The sequence below is a fragment of the Haliotis rubra genome, unplaced genomic scaffold (assembly GCF_003918875.1).
Source record: "Haliotis rubra isolate DU_JTF1 unplaced genomic scaffold, ASM391887v1 Scf190, whole genome shotgun sequence".
Classification (NCBI taxonomy): Eukaryota; Metazoa; Mollusca; class Gastropoda; order Lepetellida; family Haliotidae; genus Haliotis; species Haliotis rubra.
In genome coordinates, this window is record NW_025765892.1 from 1,153,187 (window position 1) to 1,161,786 (window position 8,600).

Here is an 8,600-nt window from a genome sequence, read left to right on the forward strand (position 1 = left end):
TATTATATGTTTAACATTAAACCACCTGTTTTGTATTATATGTTTAACATTAACCACCTGTTTTGTATTATATGTTTAACATTTACCACGTGTTTTGTATTATATGTTTAACATTAACCATTAACGCCTGTTTTTGTATTATATGTTTAACATTTACCACCCTGTTTGTATTATATGTTTAACATTTACCACCTGTTTTGTATTATATGTTTAACATTTACCACGTGTTTTTTGTATTATATCGTCTTTCCCTGTTTTTCTATATGTTCTTTTATTTCACGTGTTTTATTATATTTCTGTGCTTTCCATTTTATTATATGTTCTTTGTCTTTCCCATTGTTTTATTATATGTTCTTTATTCCACGTATTTTATTATCCATGTTTGTCTTTCCTGTTTTTCTATTATTTCTTTATTTCACATTTCCATTATATGTTCTTTGTCTTTCCACGTCATTTTATTATATGTTTATTTCCATTCCACATTTGTCCATATGTTCTTTTATTCCTATTTATATTATATTTGTCTTTCCCTATTATATGTTCTTTATTTATTTTTGTGTTATGTTCTTTATTCCCATTCTTTATTATATGTTCTTTGTCTTTCCCATTGTGTTATATGTTCTTTATTCCGTGTTTTATTATATGTTCTTTATTCCACCTGTTTTCTATTTTCTCATGTTTATTCCCATTTTATTATTATATGTTATTTTGTTTTCTATTATATGTTCTTTATTCCTGTTTTGTGTTATATGTTCCATTTTATTATGTTCTTTATTCCACGTGTTTTGTCTCCATTCCACGTTACTATGTCTCATATTCCTTGTCTTTCCTGTTTTTATGTTATATGTTCCATCTTCCTATTTTTTATTATATGTTCTTGTTCACATTGTTTTCATGTGTCCTGCTGTCTTCCATTTCCATGTGTTCTGTCTTTCCACGTGTTTATTATATAATTCTTTATTTTGTGTTTTATGTGTGTCTGTGCTCCTATTTTATGTCTCATTCTTTTATTCCATTTTATTATATGTTCTTTGTCTTTCCATTGTTTGTGTCTGTTCTTTGTGTTTATGTCTCTCATTTCTTCCTGTGTGTCTTTGTCTTTCCTATTTTATGTCTCATTTCTTTGATTCCACGTGTTTTTATGTTATATGTTCTTTCAATTCTGTGCTGTGTGCCTCATTCTTTGTCTTTCTTTCTATTTTATTCTATGTTCCGTCTTCCTATTTTATTCTTTGTTCCTGTCATTTTATGTGTCTGTTCTTTGTCTTCCACGTGTTTTATGTTCTTTGTCTTCCCGTGTTTGTGTCTCTGTTCTTCCATTTGTTTTGTGTGTTCTTTCCTGTTTTGTGTGTGTTTCCTATTTTGTGTGTCTCAGTTCTGTGCTGTGTGTCTGTCCATGTGTGTCTTTCCTATTTTGTGTGTATGTTCTTTGTCTTCCACGTGTTTTGTGTGTCTTTCTTGTGTTGATTCCGTTTTGTGTGTCTTTGTCTTCAGTGTTCCTCAGTGTGTTCTATGTTCGTTATGTTCCTGTTTCTTCCTGTTTTGTGTGTTCGTTCCTGTTTCCTGTCTGTTCTTGGTCTCATTCTTCTTTGTGGTCTCAATGTTCTTTGTCTTTCCTATTTTGTGTGTGTGTTCCTGTTTTGTGTTATGTTCTTTGTTTTGTGTGTGTCTGTCTTCCTGATTTTGTGTTATATGTTCTTTGGTCTTCGGTGTTTGTGTGTCCTCAGTTCAGTTGTGTGTCTGTTCTTGTCTTCCACCATTTTGTGTGTGTTTTGTGTTCTGTCTTCCTGGTCTCTCAGTTCTTTGATTTCAGTGTCTTCCTGTTATGTGTTATATGTTCCTGTTTTTGTCTCATTCCACGTTTCTATGTTCTTCGATTCCCTGGTCTTTGTGTATGTTTGGTCTTCCACCTGTCTGTGTGTGTCTGTGTTCCGTCTTCTGTTTTGTGTTATGTGTGTGTGCCTGTGTGTGTCTTGTCCTTGTGTTTTGTGTCTGTGTCTGCTTGTCTGTGTTCTGTCTGTGTGTGTTGTGTCTCATTCTTTCCTGTCTGTGTGTCCTTTCTGTGTGTGTCTGTCTGTGTCTTCCTTTGTGTGTGTGTCTGTCTCGGTGTGTCCTGTGTGTGTTGTGTCTGTGTGTCTGTGTGTGTCTGTGTGTCTGTGTGTGTCTGTGTCTGTGTGTGTGTCTGTCTGTGTCTTTCTGTGTGTTCTGTGTCTGTGTGTGTCTGTGCTCTTCCTGTGTGTCTGTCCTCCACCTGTTTTTGTATTATATGTTTAACATTTACCACCTGTTTTGTATTATATGTTTAACATTAACCACGTGTTTTGTATTATATGTTTAACATTTACCACCTGTTTTATTTGTGTTTATATGTTTAACATTTACCACCTGTTTTGTATTATATGTTTAACATTTACCACCTGTTTTGTATTATATGTTTAACATTTACCACCTGTTTTTTGTATTATATGTTTAACATTTACCACCTGTTTTGTATTATATGTTTAACATTTACCACCTGTTTTGTATTATATGTTTAACATTAACCACCTGTTTTGTATTTATATGTTTAACATTTACCACGATGTTTTGTATTATATGTTTAACATTTACCACGTGTTTTTGTATTATATGTTTAACATTTACCACGTGTTTTGTAACATTTACCACTGTTTTATATGTTTAACATTTACCACGTGTTTTGTATTATATGTTTAACATTTACCACGTGTTTTGTATTATATGTTTAACATTAACCACGTGTTTTGTATTATATGTTTAACATTTACGTGTTTTGTATTATATGTTTAACATTTACCACGTGTTTTGTATTATATGTTTAACATTTAGCACCTGTTTTGTATTATATGTTTAACATTAACCACGTGTTTTGTATTATATGTTTAACATTAACCACGTGTTTTGTATTATATGTTTAACATTTACCACGTGTTTTGTATTATATGTTTAACATTTACCACGTGTTTTGTATTATATGTTTAACATTTACCACCTGTTTTGTATTATATGTTTAGCATTTGCCACCCTTTATATGACTGCTTAATATTCACCATCTATTATGTTTGATGTGTTTCTTATTTATTATCTGTTTTGTCTGCCTGTTTTTTGGCCCTACACATTTGAGTATCTGCTGACTGGTTGCTGACGCAGCACCTACATCTCACACTGACATCCTTCTTCCAACTCTCTTGTCGCTGACGCTGAAGAAACCCTGTCTGTGCTGCAACTGTAAGACATGATAAAAACTCCCAGAGACATAGACTCCCTGCGTCAGTTGGCTACAAAAACGTACCGATAAAATGAAGGCATTTGTACAGACGCTTTGGCCAAGTGCATTAACAAATTGAGACCGAAGTCGAAGTTTCATAGTGGGAAAGGGTGGGTGTACATGCAATCGTCAGCCAAATTGTTATTTCAGTTGACAGGGACAGGGGCAATGACAATGAAAATATTTTAGACTTGCAGTTTATGCTATACCCTTCAGCTGTCATGTTTACAGTGCATCACCCCTGTTAAAACAGTCTTCAAAACACCAACATGATCTTTTATTACACAACTTTTCCTCTTCTTCATACCAATGTCCGAAATTATGGCGAAGACGTGGTATGGACAAATGAGTAACTTCCATGCCATTTAAGACGATTTGTTGTCTTCGAATGTATATTTATTTGCCATTTCATCAGTACGATTTTGCATCAAACGGAGTGTATGTGTTCATGGACGAAGGCAGGGTTGGGGCACATGCTGTTAATAATAAACATCCCGAGACCACGAGCTCCTGGTTCCTGTTCCAGTGAGTACTTGTTGCGCCGAGGTACAGTAACCGGTATACTTCAACATGGCCTTACGACTGACGTATCACCCATCACAGATCAGAGCAGGTTGGTTGGGCATTTTGATGACAAAAAAAGTGGGGAATGTGATAGTGACAGCAGTAATTCCTTGCAATGTATATCTGTAACTCTAAATGTTGCTCGAGTGATAATACAACCAGCAGCTACCAGGTAGATATATATCGGCTTGTCAGAACTGGTGTAATTCTATTGATATTTCTGTGAAATGTCCTTTAACTAGCAGATGAAGTTTATATAAAGAGAAACAGTTGGTCTCATCGTAACTTGGAACAGTATCCTGTGACACCAAGATTGGTTCATGTAGTGCTTTACATCGTACCTTTGAACAGTATCCTGTGACACCAGGGCTGCTTCATGCAGTGATTTACATCGTACCTTTGAACAGTATCCTGTGACACCAGGGCTGCTTCATGCAGTGATTTACATCATACCTTTGAACAGTATCCTGTGACACCAGGGCTGCTTCATGCAGTGATTTACATCATACCTTTGAACACTATCCTGTGACACCAGGACTGTTTCATGCAGTGATTTACATCATACCTTTGAACAGTATCCTGTGACACCAGGGCTGCTTCATGCAGTGATTTACATCGTACCTTTGAACAGTATCCTGTGACACCAGGGCTGCTTCATGCAGTGATTTACATCATACCTTTGAACACTATCCTGTGACACCAGGACTGTTTCATGCAGTGATTTACATCATACCTTTGAACAGTATCCTGAGACACCTGGGCCGTTTCATGCAGTGATTTACATCGTACCTTTGAACAGTACCCAGTGACACCAGGATTGCTTCATGCAGTGACTTACATCGGGCCTATAGATCACCTAAAGTATGCATGCATAAAGGATATGCATCCAGTTATCTAAGATACTGACTTACCTACAGTGCAAACCCCCACCACGAAAGGGACACACTTGACGCCAATAACGTGCATCGCGTTGGTCACCAGCGTGGAACCAGGAGGTAGACTAAGACTGGAGGTGAGGTGAAATTGGGTTTAACGTCGTGCTTGAGAATATTTCGCTCATATGACGCTAGCCCACTGAGATACTATGCCGCAGTGAAGCATGAATACCCCACTCAGACACATTATACTGACTCATACTGACACACTTGACGCCAATAACGTGCATCGCGTTGGTCACCAGCGTGGAACCAGGAGGTAGACTAAGACTGGAGGTGAAGTGAAATTGGGTTTAACGTCGTGCTTGAGAATATTTCGCCCATATGACGACGTGCATGCGTGTGTATGTGTATGTGCGGCTGCTTGTACTAGCCCAGACTTAAGTTGGTTTTAGAGTGCTAGCCCACTGAGATACCATGCCGCAGTGAAGCATGAATACCCCATTCAGACACATTATACTGACTCCGAGCCGACCAGTCCGCGTTGTACCCATTAATGCCGAGCGCCAGGCAGGGACCAACAAGTACCATATTTTAACGTTTTTTGGTATGACGCAGTCGGGGATCGAACCCGCGACCTTCCGCTCTCCGGGCGGACTGCCTGACTGACTGACTGAGTTTAGTTTTACGCCGCTTTTCGCAATATTCCAACAATATCACGGCGGGGGACACCAGAAATGGGCTTAACACATTGTGCCCATGTGGGGAATCGAACCCGGGTCTTTGGCGTGACGCTCCGGGCGGAGGCTCTAACCACTACAGCACGGAGGCGGTCTAGACTAAGACAGGATTTCTTATGTAGTATTAGTGTTTATTACCCACGTGGTCAACGTATGGGTAGTTGCATACTAATCTCGTACGTCACATCATGCTCGCTTTCGCTCGGCTAGGAAGAACACTCGTTTCGTATTATCGTATGTAATGAGACCTCGTGTAGTATTCTCTATTGATCACATTACCTGCCTCATTGAAGGTGTGACTTTGGAGGTGTAAGTGCCATTAGTGTAAGGGTATAAGGGTTTAGTTTGTGTGATTTGATATGAAAGGTCAGTGCTACCATGTCAACATCCTGGAACGTCGACATAGTCCCTCCCACTCGAAACCTTCAGCTTCTCCCGCCATGGGGATTGCTCATCAGCTTCAGTTCGTGGGTGATAATCGGCTTTCCCGAGTAGAGCACCGACCTACGGATATAGACTCTAGACCTTGGTCTGGAGCGTTGTCTCTTGAGTTTGTATGGCTCACGGCCGACAGCCTATCAATAGCCTGATCAAACTGCCTCGTTTCTGATCGAATTTGCAAATCATAGAATGTCATCCTTGTGGGATGAAAATAATGCCGTATTGTCCATTTAATCCAATCATCTTAGAAAGTTCTTAACACAATGAAAATCGGTTATAAAAAGAGCAGGGAGGACCCGTGAGGCAGGAGGCACATAGAAAATGATGATCCAAATCGGCCATGAATTTTGACATTGCAGACATGCTTGTGACATTATTTTTGGCGGGAATATTAGAGTTCAATAAAGTAGATTAACGCAAGCAATATATACAAAACATAGAATGCGATTGTCAGAAACATCAACCAATGCGACAGGAATAAGACAACCATAAACCAGAGGGAATGTTTACAACATAATTGCTTTTTTTGTCTAAGTCCCGTGACTGGGAAAGAGCAGCATTTAATTGATGAGAACAATCTACATCCTGGACCATACATTTGAGGGAGAGGGTTCAACCTAGTGCCTGAGTCGGTTGAAACTGATGAAGTACATTTACAGAGAACCTTTCCTTCACTAATAGTTCCCATGCATTAAGGGCACAATATTTTGCTCATGGGAAGATGCTGGCAGCTAACGCCAGCTGCTATTCTCCGAATTCATCAATGGAATGTGGCTGCACTTGACATTATGTAGATATTTATTATCCAGTTGCAAAACATTATAACAGGAACATATACGAAACATTCTGTTTACTGTGAAACACAAACGTTTTATCCACATTTGAACAACACATCTCAAACAAGTTCATGTTATAACACACACGGAGACGTCCCTATGTCTGTGTAGTGATGTCTGCCAGAACATGAACAACTGCAACGCACTTGTCCACTAACAGGGAAACATATTTTCACTATTTTGGGAAACAAACTATCACTTGAAAATCAAAATCTTAACTTACCATCAAGAAATACAATTGTTCATCAAATGCTTCACCTTGTTTTGAATAATATTTAACTATGTTCATATTTGTTATCTATGATATTGTCAAGGAACATGTCTATCTGAACAACCAGTGCAGATCTAGAATGACTACAACCGAAAACCCATCTCCACAATGAGTCCAGTATAGTCTGGTCTGAGTCTCATCAAAATAGTAGCAAAATCGGAAGTATTTACCTAAAGTATTTACTCCACAAATCCAAACTATCAATAGAAGCCCCACAGAAACTAGTAGACTGCAAATTAAAGCATAAATGTATAGGAGCTTTGAGAGGTCTTCAGACGTCCGTACATTGTTAGTTTGTCCATTTGTCAGTTCCTGGTTTGTTTTGTACCAACCCCCTATATTCAACAGATAACCCACAGAACCTGCCCAAGCCATCCTGGATAGTCAGAAGTGATGCCCTAAATCTGCAATTCTTGTTTTGACTGAAACAGATGTTTCCCCTTCCTAATTGCAGGTGACAAGCCCACTGAAGGTATGAATGTTCTGTTTCATTGGCCTGTCCCCAACACACAAATATCCACCGCTGCCACACTTGAACACCACACACAAATAGTACTCTAACCTTTCAACCTAATCCTGGACAACACATCACCATCTGGTCTCTCATACAATACTGGTTAAAAACTATTTTCAACCTTGCTCAATTAAAAAATTTTCCAAGCAGTGTTCGAAAGTTGAGTACATCGGGCCTATAGATCACCTAAAGTATGCATGCAATAATGTTTCCACGATAAATTATGGACTCCATACACTTGGTGCTGTCTCAAAGCTTTCATTATTACCCTTGGCATTGGACCTGTGTACATCCCAGAAGTGGACACCGAGACAGGTCAGGAATTGAACCCAGGCCGTGGGTGTGGGTGTGTCTATCCAGCACTAACCACACCAAGTCATCAACCAGTGTGTTGCCAGTATTTCTGAGCATGGGCATGAAAAATACAGAAACTGTAGGAGTTGCTCCCTCTCCTTTGTGCAGTATCTGTAACTGAACAAAATGCCAGAGACAGCTGTCTGGACCAGGCAAACCCTGCCAGTTCAAGCCTGGGTCACTAACTAGTAAATAATCACAAGTAGGATCTGGAAAAGTTGACACATTGATTGAAGTCAGGAGTTTAAAATAAGTGTACTAACAAAGAGGTGATGATCCGGATCTCTTCTTCCCGTTACGAGCATACTTTTTCCCAACAGGTGCTCTTCAAACATAACAGTCGCCAACACATGAAATTAACTGCAAAAACTAAGAAACTTCTGTGTATTCATTTTGTTAAAGACAACAAAACAACAAAAAATCTTTAAAAAATTTCGGGAATGTTCTTTTGGTGAGAAAAATGATATTGTACACAAGAGTATATCTACAAATAGATGCATGTTCACTTCTGACACATGTCAAACCAAATAACGGAGATTATACAAAGATTGGAGATTATAAAGAATGTTGAAGATTACACAAAATAATGCAATCTGTTGGGAGATTTCACAAAATGAACCAAACATATACAACAAAAGCTTAAGGAGTGACAGGATTAGAATGTTCTGTATCTCAGCTAATATCTGGAGCTGGTACACCAGGGACCGCAATCAAGGTTA